Source organism: Gossypium arboreum, chromosome 3, assembly GCF_025698485.1.
Source record: "Gossypium arboreum isolate Shixiya-1 chromosome 3, ASM2569848v2, whole genome shotgun sequence".
Classification (NCBI taxonomy): Eukaryota; Viridiplantae; Streptophyta; class Magnoliopsida; order Malvales; family Malvaceae; genus Gossypium; species Gossypium arboreum.
Window position 1 is genome coordinate 36,550,872 of NC_069072.1, and position 16,844 is coordinate 36,567,715.

The 16,844-nt window shown below is 37.0% G+C and overlaps 1 non-coding gene across 1 annotated transcript; it reads right to left on the reverse strand.

Moving 5' to 3' along the window:
- Window positions 1-8,404: 8,404 nt before the first annotated feature.
- LOC128291063 (small nucleolar RNA R71) lies at window positions 8,405-8,511 on the reverse strand. Its single transcript, XR_008280840.1, has one exon. It is a non-coding gene; the product is annotated as a small nucleolar RNA R71 (small nucleolar RNA).
- Between the last annotated feature and the right edge of the window lie 8,333 nt (window positions 8,512-16,844).

Genomic DNA, 16,844 nt, shown 5'->3' on the forward strand with positions numbered 1-16,844 from the left:
GAATGGTCAGAGAAGTGTCAACAGAGTTTCGAGAAACTAAAGGCTTTCTTGACCGAAGCCCCATTTTTAGTGCAACTAAAACTGGGAAAAGAGTTTGTGGTGTATAGTGATACATCCTTGAATGGGTTAGGGTGCGTGCTCATGCAAGAAGGCAAGGTAATAGCCTATGCCTCGAGACAGCTAAAGCCACACAAGAAGAATTAACAATTTGGAGACACCATTTGTATGGCAAGAGATGTCGAGTGTTCACGGACCATAAAAGTCTCAAGTATTTAATGACTCAGAAGAAGTTGAATCTACGACAACGAAGGTGGCTAGAGTTGATAAAGGATTACGAGTTAATGATTGACTACCATCCGGGGAAGGCAAATGTAGTCACCGACGCTCTGAGTAAAAAATCATTGTTTGCCTTGAAGGCTATAAATGCTTAGTTGATCATGACTAATGATGGCTCGATTCTAGCGAAGATAAGAGCTAGATCTACGTTTCTTCAAGAGATTTGTAAGGCCCAAAAAGGTGATAGGGACTTACAAGCTAAAATGGCCCAATGGGAGACGGGAAGTGAATTAGAGTTTAGTATTGGTATCGATAGTTGTATGATGTACTGAGACAAAGTTTGTGTACCCAAGGATAATGAGCTTATTTAGAGGATTTTTCAAGAGACACATAGTGGTTGCTTGTCTATCCACCCAGGTAGTGTGAAAATGTACAATGACTTGAAGAAAATGTACTGATAGTCGGGATGAAAAGAGACATTTCTGAGTTTGTTTCTAAGTGTCTAGTTTGTCAACAAGTGAAGGTTGAACACCAAGGACCCTCAGGTTTACTTCAACCTGTGATGGTTCCTGAGTGGAAGTGGGACCAAATAACTATAGATTTTGTGTCAGGGTTGCCTTTGACACCAAGGAAAAAGGATTCAGTTTGGGTAGTTGTTGATAGACTTACTAAGTAGGCACATTTTATACTAGTGCGTACTGACTATGCCCTTGAGAAATTGGCCGATCTATATGTTTCTGAGATCGTAAGACTTCATGGAGTGCCCTTGTTGATTATTTCGGATAGAGATCCGAGGTTTACCTCGCGGTTTTGGAAAAAGTTGCAAAAGGCATTGAGAAAGAAACTGAATTTTAGCACAGCTTTCCACCCGCAAACCGACGGACAGTCGGAGAGAGTAATTCAGATCTTAGAAGACATGTTGTGGTGTTGTATTCTCAAGTTCCAAGGTAGTTGGGAAAAGTATTTACCAGTAGTCGAATTCGTCTACAACAATAGTTATCAGTCAAGTTTGAGAATGTCGCCTTATGAAGCTTTGTATGGGCGTAAGTGTCAAACACCTTTGTATTAGACCGAGCGGAGAGAGAATCAGATACACAGGGTTGGCTTAGTCAAAGAGACCGAAGAGAAAGTTAAGGTGATTTGCAACTATTTGAAAGCTGCTTCAGATAGACAGAAATCCTACGTAGATTTGAAATGGAAAGATATCGAGTTCCAAGTCGGGGATAAAGTGTTCTTGAAAGTATCCACATGGAAGAAGGTTCTCTTATTTGGAAGGAAAGGCAAATTAAGTCCATGATTTATTGGACCTTATGAGGTGATTGAGAAAATTGGACCGGTAGCATACTAATTAATGTTGCCATCAGAGTTAGAAAAGATACGCAATGTATTCCATGTGTCACTATCGTTCGGATCCCTCACATGTGATCTCGCCTACAGAGGTTGAAATTAGCTCGAACATGACTTATAGCGAAGAGCCAGTTGAGATTTTAGCTCGGGAAGTAAAACAATTGAGGAATAAGAATATTGCACTTGTTAAAGAATTATGGTATAGACATGGAGTCGAAAAAGCCTCATGGGAATCTGAGGAGACCATGAGAGACCAATACCCGAATCTATTCGCTGGTAAGATTTTCGGGGACGAAAATCCCTAAGGGGGAGAATTGTAATAGCCCGATTTTGGGCCAGTAAAAACAACGATTTTTAGACCACTGATTCAAAGGTGGAGAAATTATTTTTAATATTATTTTATGTGTTGTGGCATGATTATATGAGAGTATGAAAATTTTGGTGAGTTAATTTTAGCGATTTCATGCTTAATTGTGAAAAAGGACTAAATCGCATAAAGTGCAAAAGTCTTAATTTGATAGCTAAGGGTGTTAAATTGCCATGTATCATAAATTAGAGGTCATTAAAGGGAAAATAGACCCTAGAATAGTGCTTGGCCGGCCATGAGACAAAGAATTTAGATAGTCAAATGTTAGGTAAAAATTTGGTGGCTTATTTGACTAAAAAGAAATAAAGTAAATAAGGGATGATATCACCCCTTTCTCATCTCCTTCTTCACCAAAATTTTTAGCAAGAGTAAGGTTTTTGAAGCTTAAAACTTTCTGCCATTCATCTCCCTGTCAAGTAAGTGATTTAGATGAAAATTTTTTATAATTTTGGTACTTTTGGAACCCTTGTGGCATGAGCTAGCTAATGGGGGGACTACTTTGCAAAATGGTTGAGAGTCTAGGGTTTTAGCATGAGATTATTCATGTTATTTTCTAAAATTTTATGGAAGGAAATGAATCATGGTTGTGAAATAAACAACTTTTGTGAAGTAATTTTCATGGAAACCCTAACTAAGGACCATTTTGCATAAGTTGTAAAAATAGGTGATAAATGTGTGAAATAATGGAAATTTTGGGTTTCTATAAGAGTAAAAAAGGTTCGGCTAGGCTTAAGGCATGAATTAAATTTGATAAAAATTGATTTTCGAGTCTAGAGGTAAAATGATCATTTTGTGAAAGTCTAGGGGTAAAATGGTCATTTTGAAAAAAATGTGAATTTTTTATTGTATAAGTTTATCTAGTGACTAAATAGATGAATTTTTATTATTTTACATCAAGAAATACAAAATTCAGGCCTAGACCTGGGAAAAGCGAAACAAGTGGACTAAGCCAAACTAGTTGTCTACATTTTGTATACCGAGGTAAGTTGTATGTAAATAATACAACTACATTGCTGTTATATGTGTTTGAATTGATATAGCATAATTCATGCCATGACATTTGGGCTATTTGTGTGCTAGTGTAAGACATGTCTGGGACATGCATCGACCACACTATGAGAGCTAGTGTAAGACCATTTCTGGGACATGGCATCGGCATTGAGATGAGAGCTAGTGTAAGACATTTCTGGGACATGCATCGGCTACGAGATGTGTGAGTGTAAGACTATGTCTGGGACATGGCATCGGCATATATAGAGGTGTCAGTGTAAGACCATGTCTGGGACATAGCAACGACACGTATATGTGAGAGCTAGTGTAAGACCATGTTTGGAACATGGCGTCGGCCTTGATTCCATTATTCAGTGTAAGACCATGTTTGGGACATGGCATTAACTTGATGGATGAGCCAGTGTAAGACCATGTTTGGGACATGACATCGGTATTATACCCTATGTTTGAGGCTTAGTGAATATCCGATAGTATTCCAAATGGTTTAATGGTGAGAGTTACAATTTAAGTTAAACGAGAAAGGTGTAACCATGTAGTGAGTGGTACAGGTACCTATTTGAAATGTATGAGATGTGAGCTCAATATATGCTATGTGAATTGTATTGGATAGTGATGAGTAAGTTATGCTTATGCCTACTTTTGTATTATAAGCATGATGATGAATGGTAAAGTTGCTGTTATATTTATTTGCATGCGAATTACTAAGCTTTATGCTTACTCCCTTTCTTTTCCATTTTTTTTATTGTGCCGCCTAACTAGCTCGAGGATCAACAGACGTCGGAGGCATCGATCACACTATTAGCTGAAGCACTCGGTATAATTAGATTTATCATTTTGAATATGGCATGTATAGGAACTTAGACTTTTGAGTTTTTGTGTCATTGGTAATTGGCCAAATGTGATGGCTTACCTTAGCATTTGATTCATTTTGTATAAGGCCATGGAAAATGGCTAATATTGAAAGTTATTATGTGAATGCATGCTAGTCTTTCATGAATGTGAAATTGTTGGCATGGTTGAATATATGTAATGTATATAGGTCTTAACTATGGTTGTTTGGTTGAGAAATCATATTAAGTTAATCTTTGATACATTGGTTGATGTTAGATTGTGTTTTAGGGTGGCAAAGGCTTGGTAGATAGCCTTATATTGTCCATACAGGTAGACACACAGGCATGTGTTTAGGCCATGTGTGACACACGGTCAGCCCCATGGGCATGTTGTTCGACCGTGTGTCCCTTGCATGTAAAATTTGCAAGTCAGAATGTATGGTAGTAAACACACGGGTAGAGACACGGTCGTGTGTCTCAACCGTATGAAGGACACGGCCTCTGGCCACGGGCGTGTGCCTTGGCCGTGTGCCCTAAATTAAAGGCTGATGTCAAAAACAGAATGTCAAAGTTTTTAGACACGGGTGTGTCATGGCCGTGTGAGAGACATGGGCGTGTCATGGCCGTGTAAGAGACACGGGCGTGTGTCAGATCTTGTGAAAACCCTTGTAGGTTCGAATTTAGAATTTAATTCACACAGGTATGGGACACGGGCGTATCCCTAGATGCTTAGGCCGTGTGTGTCATACGGGCCATTAGCATGGTCATGTTATAGTGACCACAAGGGCATGTGCCCTGTTTTAAGAGTTATTTTCTATGGTTAGTTAAAGGACCTGGGTTGGTCCCGAATGGTTTCCAATGAATGTTTTAAGCCTCGTAGGCCCATATTAAGGAGTTTAAACAAAGTTTGAAAAAGTTTTAAATTTGATCAAGTCTTGGTGACTTGGAAACGTTTGAATACATGTGTTTAAGTCTAGTAACACCTCATATTTCGTCCCAGCGTAGGGTACGGGTGTGGGGTATTACACGTATGGCATATTTTAACCTATAAAGTTTTGCCTTTCTTTTTGTTAAGTGTTGATAAGGATTTTAAAGATAAATATTCTGATAAAATATTGAAAAATAAAGTTTTCAATATTTAAAATTTTAATGTATTTAATAGTTATATTAATTTGTATTAAATACAAAATTTTCAATAGAATTTTTTTGAATAAGTAACTACTTATCACTTAATGATAATTAGTGAGGAGAGAATCCCTGAAAGTTTACTCCCAAAGCTAGATTCCTTCCATTTTGATCTTTATCACCTTGTTTTCCACTTGGGGATAAATCAAATCTTGGTTAAAACAAGAGGGGAAATTTGGTCAAAATCGAAGTGTGTAGCTTACGTTATTTCATCTATCACAGCATATCTATTGCCTTTGTTGTAAAATTGCATGAGTTTCTTTGGCTTGTTATTAGTCCAGGCGTACTTGAGATATTCATGCATCAATCCTATTATGTAAGCCTAGTGCCCCAACTATCTATCAAGTCTTGATATTCCATTACTGTTGCGTAAACGATAAGTAATGCTCAGATAAATTCCCCCTAGTGTTGCCTAATTCCTAGCAAACTTGTCTTAGTCTTGCTTGATTCCCTTGTTTTGAAAAGCTGTCCTATAATTTGCCTTTTTAACTCACTGAAGTTATGAATAAACCCCACTAGGAGTGAAGAATACCAATTCTTGGCATGACTCCTGAGAATCATTGGAAACACCTTGCATTTTAATGTGCTTGAGACACTAGGATCTCCATATAATCACCATACTGCTCAATATGCTTTTGGGATATTTATTTTCATCATACTTTTCTTTTAGTAACTTGAAATTATAAGGGAAGAAAGTATTAACTATCTTGGGCACCAAAAGATTATTAGTGCTGAGGATCTAACTCGCTCCACCTAGTTGGGTTGTTTGTGTATCATAGAGTGCTTTTCTCAGTTCTTCCACTATCCAGGTTAGTGTTTTGGCGATGTACCACCTAGTGGAAATACTTTTGTTCTTTGTGCTTGTGAGCTTGCCTATTAACTAGTTGTTCTTATTTTTGGTTAGACATCAGAGAAGCACCATTACTACCACTTGCTTGTCCTTACCAATAAGTAGCTCATTAAGCTGCCATCAACTCTCTATACACTGTTGAATAAGTGTCTATGGTTGGCAGTTGCACTCATGTTGTTGCTACTTGAATCCTACTATTGTAAGAATTATTCTTGTAGATTCTGGATTTATTCTTAGAGTGCTGAGAACTATTGTAGATCAAAGTTCTAATTTGGGACTTGGTGTATTGAAGTTGGTGAGAGGTATCCAAGGTAAGGATTGTAATAACCTGGCAAGTGATTGTATTAGGGGCAATATTGTTGTTAGTAGTATGAGCTATAGGGATCATGGTATTGTTGATCAAAGTTTTTGTTTTCTTTAGATACTTAACTATTTGTTGGCTTGGTTAGGGAAGTTTTGGGTAATTGGGGGAATGATAAACCGTAATTTATACATATTTTTGTCTCATGCTTAGTACATTTATGGATGGTTTCTCATTATATTTGGTAAATTTGATGCTCCTAATCCTTTAACTTCATGTTTTATACTTAGGTGAGCATAGGAGAGTAAAAAGAACAAGAAATGGGCCGAAAATTAAGAAAATGAACCCATATAGGAAATCAACACGGCCTGGACTTCCTCACACGGGCATGTCACACGGCCGTGTCCAGTTGGCAGGATTGAAGCACGACTTACAGGGTAGACTACACGCCCGTGCCTATTCAACAACCTTAACCACGGGCTAGAGTAATTGCGCACGGGCGTGTCACACGGGCGTGTCCCTGCTGAGCCCAAGTATAATCCTATTCGGAAAAGGCCAATTTTGAGGGCTTTTAGACATTCTAAAGCCTATTTAAACACAAAATGAGGAACTTAGGAGGAGGACGCAGAGTAGGAAGCAAGGAATTACTCAAGGAAAGCCTATTGATCCATCTCAGAAGCCGGATTCATCATCAAGACTGAAGATCTTCCTTCAAGTTCCTTCAGGAGTTTTGGGTTTTCTTATGTTTTGTTATCTTTATGCTTTTGAGATGTTTTCCTTCATAAGTATGAACTAAACCCCCTAAATATCTAAGGGGAATGAAACCTAAGATAGATCTTGTTATTATTATCTGAATAGAATGAAACCTAATTCTTGTTTTAATATTTCAGGATATTGATTCAAGTTGATGCTCTTATTTAGAGGAGGAATAGACCCTGCTTATGAGTAAATTTGTCATAATTAAGCAGAGTTGATTGCACGCCTAGAGATAGGGTGATAAGATTTTGCCGGATTAGGGTGAAACCTAATAAGGGGATCCATAGATTGAGCTAATGCAACACTAAGGCATTAATTAGAAAGAGATTTCAATTAATCAACCTAGGGTTAGACGTTATTAGTCTCAAGAGAGATAATAATATAACTTAGGGATTTCTACGAATCAAGTCAAATAAATAAATCGTCTAATTTAGAGTCAAATAACAAGTGAAGTCTAGGTGGATTTTTCCTTAGGTATTGTCTTAATCAATTGAATTTTCTAAAAAGTATTTTCCCAAATTTTCTTTTTGTGCATTCTTAGTTTAGTAATTAGTTTAGATAACCAAACCTTTTAATTTTTAGGCTAGATAATAAAAAGAAAGTAATTACTAGTACTCTTGGTTCCTTTGGGTTCGACAATCCGGTCTTGCTAAAGCTATACTACTGTTCGATAGGTACACTTGCCTTCATCGTGATAATAGTTAGTTTCAAGAACGATTAATTATAAATTTTTAAAACCTGTCGCGAATATCACGTATCAAATTTTTGGCGTCGTTTCTGGGGAACTATGATATTAGGAACACTTGATTTTTATTACTTTATCCATTTTACTTTTATTGCAATTCAAATTTTTATTTTCTTTTCTAATTCTTCACTTATTTTCTTCTAACAGGTTTTTCTAGTTTATGACAAGAAGAAACCCATCAGGACCATTACGTTTTGACGATTACATCGACTGCACAGTTTGCAGAAACTGAAAAGAAATAAGGTAAAGCTTACGATACACACAGAGGAAGAGCAAGAGGACGATACTTCAACCACAACTGAAGAGATGGCTGAAAACCAAGAAAATCCGCTACCTCTTGCAATTGCTGCTAATCAGAATCCTACTCCACGTACTATGTATGATTATGCTAAACCTTCTTTAACAGGAACTAAATCGAGCATAGTTAGGCCTGCTGTTGCTGCAAATAATTTTGAACTAAAACCTAACACCATTCAAATAATCTAACAGTTTGTTCAGTTTGATGGTTTGCAGGACAAGGATCCCAACGCTCACTTAGCAAATTTCTTAGAGTTTTGCGACACTTTTAAAATCAATGGCATTTTTTATGATGTCATTCGCATTCGGTTGTTTCCCTTTTCATTGAGGAATAAGGCTAAACAGTGGTTGAACTTGTTACCACGAGGGTCAATCACTACTTGGGAACAAATGACCGAAAATTTTTTATTTAAAATATTTTTCGCCGGCTAAAACAGCCAAATTACGTAATGATATCTCCTCTTTTTTGCAGATGGATTTAGAAACACTCTATGATGCATGGGAGAGATACAAGGATCTGTTGAGAAGGTGCCCTCACCATGGGTTACCACTCTGGCTACAGGTTCAAACGTTTCAAAATGGCCTAAATCCTTCGACTCGACAGATGATTGACACAGCCGCTGGCGGAACTATCAATAATAAGACACCTGAAGATGCTTATGAATTTATAGAAGAGATGTCACTGAATAATTATCAGTGGCAATTTATAAGGACAACACCAACGAAAATAGTCAGCGTTTTTAACGTCGATTCAGTCACCATGCTCTCTAATTAGGTAGAACTTTTGAACAGAAAGATTGACAGTTTTCTTGGTTCTTCACAGGTTCACCCAGTGGTAAGTTATGAGGACAACACCAACGAAAACAGTCGGCATTTTTAACGTCGATTCAGTCACCATGCTCTCTAATCAGGTAGAACTTTTGAACAGAAAGATTGACAGTTTTCTTGGTTATTCATAGGTTCACCCAGTAATGCAGTGCGAAGCAAGTGGAGGTGGATCAAGCAATTCAGATTACCAACCCTATGGCCACAACATGGAGAATGAGCAGTTAAATTACATGGGTAATAATCCTCGATCTCAAAATAATTCTTATAGTAATACTTACAATGCAGGTTGGAGGAAACACCAAAATTTCTCATAGGGAGGAAAGGGAATCAGCGACCACCACCACCTCCAGGCTTCTAACAACCACCCTACCAACAAGAGAAAAAGCTGAACCTTGAGGAGATGCTAACAAAATTCATCTTGGTGTCAGAAACTCGTTTTAAGAATACCGAGACAACACTTAAAAATCAACAAGCATCGATCCAATAGCTCAAAACTCAGATAGGTCAGCTCGTTAAATTGATATCTGAACGACCACAAGGTAGCCTGTCGAGTAACACTGAATCTAACCCAAGGGAGCAAATCAATGCAATTACCATTCAAGATGACGAAGGGTTAGTTATACCTGAACCAGAACCGAGGCAAGAAACTGTGGTAAGTACTGGTAAGGGTGAGGTGGACCACAATGACCAAAAACTGGTAAGTAAAGAATACAAACCTCGTGTGTCACACCTAAACGCAACAAGGAAGGACCACACAGAAGAACAATTCGATAAATTCCTTAAATTATTAAAGAAGTTACATATTAACTTACCGTTTATTGAAGCTCTTTCGTAGATGCCAAATGCAGTCAAATACTTAAAATAGCTTTTAACAAATAAGTGGAAGTTGGATGAGGCGTCGCATATGTAACTAAATGCGGTTTGCTCAGCCATACTACAGAATAAGCTGGCCAACAAATTAAAAGATCCAGAAATAAGTTCAAAGAACCTACACGAGCCATGTTCAAGCAACATCAAAGGACCTATCTATGAAGAATAAAGGCTACAAATCGAGGAGCTCGATGAATGGCAGACACAGAAATCGAGAACACCCGATAAATCAAAACTGAGCCAGGACGAGCTCAATGTCACACCAAATCAACTTAGGGTTGAAGACAAAGTACTACTAGATGCAGCAGATCCTCGCATTGCCACTTCTAAATCTAATGAAGAAATCCCTCTTACGGTACTTAGTATTTTCCCATATGGTACAATCGAGGTAATTCATCCCAAATTCGGCACTTTTGAGGTAAACAATACCCGTCTTAAACCTTATGTTGATAAAGTTGATAGCAGGGATGAGGAGTGTAAACTCTGCGCACCACCCTGACCATGCAGAAGAGAGGTAAGTTTAGCTTAAGACTATAAATAAGCGCTTCTCGGGAGGCAACCCGAGCACTAACAATAATGATATTATTTAAATTCTAGTTTTTCACATCTAACCTACTAACTGAATCTTGAAAAATAGGATTTTCCCATCTACACGGCCAGGAACATGGACGTGCCTTAGGCCGTGCTCACACCACAGGAGGAGACACGGCCGTGTGATACGGCCGTGTGAAAATAGGGAAAAAATTTTCCCCAACACGGGATGCGATAAGTGGCCACGGCCGTGGGCTAAGGTCGTGGGCGAAACTGCCAAAAAAATACTGGCATACAACACACCTGTGTGTTGAAACCGTGGGCGAACCTATCAATTTCGCACGCCCGTGCCTAGCCACTATGGTCGAGCCTATCAAAATAACACGGGCGTGGGAGAAGCGAACGAAGATTGACACAGTCGTGGAACATGGCCGTGTACACCAATGCACCCAATTTCGAAAACCACGAAACACACGAGCTGAAATGAGGGCACACGGGCGTGCCCCACGGCCGTGTGCGTCAATTTCTCTATAAACACCTATTATTTATTTTATTTTTATCTTTATATTTTGAAATTACTTTTAATTTCCTTTTAATACTATTTTATCTTGAGTTTTTACAATTTTTATGTTCGGCTATTTCATTACGAGTAATTATGCTTCATTATATTTCCTAAAGAGTTCCTGATTCTATCACAGTTAAAAAGAGCTCCAAAGCTCATCATCACATAGGAACTGAAAACTCCACTGGGAAAGGTTCTACACGACTGCCATGTCTTGCTCAACCACGACCATAGCTACTACCAGATACAATATTCTTTTGGCGCAGGACTTATGGACTAATGAACCTCTACCACCACTGGAGTATCCTCCTCCACTCTCATCATTGCCTTGGACGATTATTCTCTGTAACTCCAATTCAAGGAGTTCATTCATAATTCAGGAAGTTTCACTTCTCTCCCTATCTTATGATTATATATATATATTTTTCAATATATCTATCTTTGTGCATTGAGGGCAATGTACATCTTAAGTGTAGGGGGTCTTTCATATCGTCATTAGAATTCCCTGAATTTTGTCTTATTCTCACATGAATCACTCATATCACTATTGGAATGAATTTTAATTAATTTATGATTTTTATTGATATGTCTTAAATTAAAACATAGGCATTTATGCCTTGATTGTTTAAACTTTAAGACATTAGGGAATCAAGCATGATAAGTTGATTTTTGAAGAATTAAAAAAAACTTTTAGGTTGCTTCCCTAAGTTTAGGTATTATCTTGAGTTGAAATTCACAAGTTTAAACATCAAAAAGCCATAATTTTTTGTGAGATCTTGAGCCTTTAGAGCATATTTTATTTCTTTCATGCTCACTTTTATTATGAGTGCGTCAGTATTGATTTGTTATTCTAGAACTTGCTTGATTATGCATGTCACGACCATACCATTTGATTTGATATGTTAAGATGATAAATGCACTTAAGTTTAACCCACTCACTCCACAAAAGCCTACCTTCATAATTAACCCTTAGTGAACCCCTTTTGAGCCTAACAAGCCATTAATTGATTTACCCTCTTTATTAACCCATAACCCATTATTGTTGAAATCCTCTAATTTGACCCCTGTTTTTGTCGAGATTTAATTTGAAATAATTGCTTAGCTATATTTTATTCTTCATTTTGATAATTAAGTTCTATGTTATGTGTCTTGTTCTTAAAAAAAATACTTACATATTAGTAGTAATTCGTCGTTTTTGAGCTTGAATGTTAATTCCACATTCTGAGAAGAACCTCACTTGTATTCAACTGATGACTAGTATTTTTTCTAGCTAGGTAATTTTTCAATTCAATCTCGATTCTAACATTTTCTTTCAGCTTGTGACCACACCCCCTAACCAAAGCCACGTTACAACCCTCTAAAGGCCTTGTTGATTGATGTATCATCTCAATTTATAGTGGTGGAGATTTGATTTTCAAGCAAGCCTATCGTAATAACTTTTCATATTGACTAATGACTGCTTTAATTGATGCCCTTAAACACCCTGAGTGATTTGAGTGAATCTTTAGTGAAGATGTTAAACTCTGTGATATTTTGATCAAAGGTAATCACTTAGATGAGGGGAGACATCTATGTTTTCGTGATAAAATGCTCAACTTGGAATGTTTTAAAATTTGATGTACTTTTAGTTGAATTTTCAATGTATGAATACTTATGGATTATTTTGAGATATTATTGATAGGAATTATAAATTAAGGAGAATTTATTTTGATTGTGAGTTGAGGATTTTGCTTGAGAACAAGCAAATGCTTAAGTGTGGAGGTATTTGATAAACCATAATTTATACATATTTTTGTCTCATGCTTAGCATATTTATGGATGGTTTCTCCTTAGATTTGGTGAATTCGATGTTCATAATCCTTTAATTTCATGTTTTATACTTAAGTGAGCATAGGAGAGTAAAAAGAGCGAGAAATGGGCCGAAAACGGAGAAAATTGACCCATATGGGAAATCAACACGGCCTGGACTTCCTCACACGGGCGTGTCACACAGCCGTGTCCAGTTGGCAAGATCGACGCATGACTTACACGGGTAGACTACACGTCCGTGCCCATTGAACAGCCTTAACCACGGGCTAGAGTAATCGCACATGGGCGTGTCACACGGGCGTGTCCCTGCTGAGCCCAAGTATAATCCTATTTGGAAAAAGGTCAATTTTGAGGTCTCTTAGGCATTCTAAAGCCTATTTAAACACCCGAGGAGGCACTTAGGAGGAGGACACAGAGTAGGAAGCAAGGAATTACTCATGAAAAGCTGATTGATCCATCTCAGAAGCTGGATTCATCATCAAGACTGAAGATCTCCCTCCAAGTTCCTTCAAGAGTTTTGGGTTTTCTTATGTTTTGTTATCTTTATGCTTTTGAGATGTTTTCCTTCATAAGTATGAACTAAACCCCCTAAATACCTAAGGGGAATGAAACCTAAGACAGATTTTGTTATTATTACCTGAATTGTATGATAAATAATTGACTTGTTCTTAATTATGTGTTCTTAATTCTTGTTTTAATATTCTAGGATACTGATTCAAGTTGATGCTCTTATTCAGAGGAGGAATAGACCCTGTTTAAGAGTAAATTTGTCATAATTAAGCAGAGTTGATTGCATGCCTAGAGATAAGGTGATAAGATTTTGTCGGATTAGGGTGAAACCTAATAAGGGGATCCATAGATCGTGTTAATGCAAAACTAGGGCGTTAATTAGAAAGAGATTTCAGTTAATCAATCTAGGGTTAGACGTTATTAGTCTCGAGAGAGATAATAATATAACTTAGGGGTTTCTACGGATCAAGTCAAATGAATAAATCGTCTGATTCAGAGTCAAATAACAAGTGAAGTCTAGGTGGATTTTTCCTTAGGTATTTGTCTTAATCAATTGAATTTTCTAAAAAGTATTTCCTCAATTTACTTTCCGTGCATTCTTAGTTTAGTAATTAGTTTAGATAACCAAACCTCTTAATTTTTAAGCTAGATAATAAAAAGAAAGTAATTACTAATACTCTTGGTTCCTTTGGGTTCGACAATCGGGTCTTGCTAAAGCTATACTACTGTTCGATAGGTACACTTGCCTTCATCGTGATAATAGTTAGTTTCAAAAACGATTAATTATAAAATTTTAAAACCTGTCGCGAATATCACGTATCAGGGAGCTGCTTGGGATAAGCCATTTTTTGATTGATTCTGAAGGTTGAGAGTGAGTCCAAGCTCACATGCTCTCCATACCAATTGTTGATACAAGGAAAGGATTATGGCGATTTGTAACATATTAATTAGAAGGCAGAGAGTTATAGATGGGTCAATACAACCAAAATTTGGGTGTTGGGAGAATATTAGTGTCACACTCAGATTTCCTTTAAACTCGAAAATTAGGAACATTTAAGGGTTAAATTGAAAGAGACAATAAGCTGACGGTCTCTACTAGAAGATCAGGAAAAGATAGCAACTGAAAATGGACATGGTTGAAATTAAATTTTGGTTCGATTGACTTGTAACCAGCCGATCCTTTAGTGGGGGTAAAATGATTGTAAACGGGTGGATTTTGCGCAGTTGAATATTGTGTGGGAAGGGCTATAAATAGCTGAGAAATGATTTCCCAGTAAGACTCCCCCTCAAATTTATTTCATTTTCTACTTCATCTTCTTCTTTGGTTGCTCTAAGGAAGTGATGGTCATGGAAAACTCTACATGGAGAGATGATCATGAGATCTAAGCCAAAAGAGTAGAGAATTCAATAGATTGGAAAGGCCCTGAACCCTTTAGTGTATGTAAGATTTAAGAACCAAAGTTGAAAGCTTCCAGAAACCATTTTAAGGATTTTACATGTTTCTGGAAAACTAAGGTTAAACTAGGATTACTGAGTTTAACCAATGAATTGGTTGTATTGCTTAGCTGCTAGAGGAATGGAAGCTCTGGCATCCGGAAAAGCTAAATGGACAAGGTGAAGAAGCATCAGGTGAGTTTTTGCACAGCACCTTGAAATGCTAAGTAGGTTGAAAGTTCACATGAGGTATAAGTTTCCTCCATTTTAGTTCAGTATGCATAATCCCATGAAGTTTTATTTATAAAACATGTGTATTACATATAGAATTATGAAAGGGGATCAATGACAGGTTAGACGAAGTTAGGAATGGGGAAAAGAGAGTGAATTTGTTAGATATCTCCATACGATATTGCTGTGAATTATCTCTGAAAAAGAGAGTGAGGTGAAGCAACCGTTATATAGTGAATTATCTCTGAAACATTTTTAGAGAGTTTTTGTCATTCGTTGTCACACTAGGTGGATTACATATAGGCTGAAACTTTTCATAGCGGCTTGGAATTGACATACAATTGTGTAATCAATTTCACAACAGTTATATTCGGTTTTCAAATGATTAAAGGTAATCGTTCATACCCTTCTCACCTTGATTCATTCCTTGTACATAGATTCTTGGTTTAGATTGTCGGAATATATTTTTTTGCTGCACCATGGGGCGTCCCGGTGACCCAACTATAAAACATATCCCGATTTACTCCAATGGGACATAGTCCACCAGAGTGGTGAAAGACCCTATCAATTATCCCAATTGAGGGAAAAGTGGCGAGTTTTGTGGGACTATGGTAAAACAAAGAGTTTGCCCTAGATTAAACAATTCAGAATAATTGCCTAATGGGAGACGTATCGAGAACCTTTAGGTGGGTAAGCCTAAGGGACCATTTTATAGTAACAAGTAGGAATAAGAAATCCACTTTGGAGATGAGTGGAATAAAGCACATAAGTAAAAGAAAGGATAGAGTCAGTGAATATGGCGAGACATTCAGAGAACTATCAAGGAAGGTTGATAGAATGGACGGCAAGTAATCGCTCAACGATCTATCTACTAGAGAACAGGAACGGGGGTAAGATAAATTCTACTACAAAGGAATAACAAAAAATTTCCCAGAATGAGTAAGGAGTTTATTTGCATTTAATTATATTTATTTAAACCCCTACAAGATGGGGACTAATTACGTGTAAATTAAAAACTCACTAAGTTCATCCCAACTTACAAGGTTTTGAATTGTGGTTGAAGGATCCGCAGGGTAGGAAGCTCGAGAAGGGGCCAAGCTAGATTGTGTTGGGTCAAACAGCGTCGTAGTAGAGTGTCATGCGCATAGGAAGGGGGTACCTTTAGAGACTTTGCCAATGGGGCGAATATGCTGTAACCAAATAATATCTTTAGAATTTAGAGTTAAAATTGTGAACCTTATTTTAATTTATTGTTTCAATTGTAAAATTGTAAATAGGTAATACAGTATGATACTAAAATAGTGATATTCAGATGAGTATATCAACCGGTTTGACTATGACAATTCATACCTGGATTCGGTAAATGAGACGGGTAAGGGAGTTGCAATTAAAAAGGATGAGATTAGGAGAGAGTTGAAGGTTTAATTAAGAAAGGTGCCTTGAACCCTATCTTAGAGTCCAAAAGCTCTTAAGGGGTTCTCTTTTATAGTTCATGAGGTGTCATATGTCACTTTCATATTGGTTCCAGACCCCTTGCAAGTAATTGGTCATTGCTGTCTAATCATTATAGGTTGTCTTGGACGTGTCTTAATGTCTAGCTTGTGATGTTTACAAAATGAATATACATTACATGTGAGTGGTAGACATCTTATCCATGTCAGCTATGTGGTCCTGATATCGATAAATCTAGGTCACAAGATCTTGACTTTATAGGTGTCTCAACTCTTAAGATATCCTTGCTTAGACAAAGGCATTGACTCCCAAGGTATACGTATAATAATATAGTTTGTAAATTTTTAATATTTTGTGTTCCATTTTGTTTTTCATCATTTTTTAGTACTTTTGTTAAAAAAATTTCCATGGAATGAAAATTATTTTAATATAAACTATCAAGATTTTGAAATTAAACATAAATAAAATTGTATTTAATTTCTTTTAATTATATTTGATAAACCATAATTTATACATATTTTTATCCCATGCTTAGCATAATTTTGGATGAATTATCCTTAGAATTGGTGAATTCGATGCTCCTAATCCTTTAATTTCATGTTTCATACTTAGGAGAGCATAGGAGAGTAAAAAGAGCGAGAAACAGGCGAAA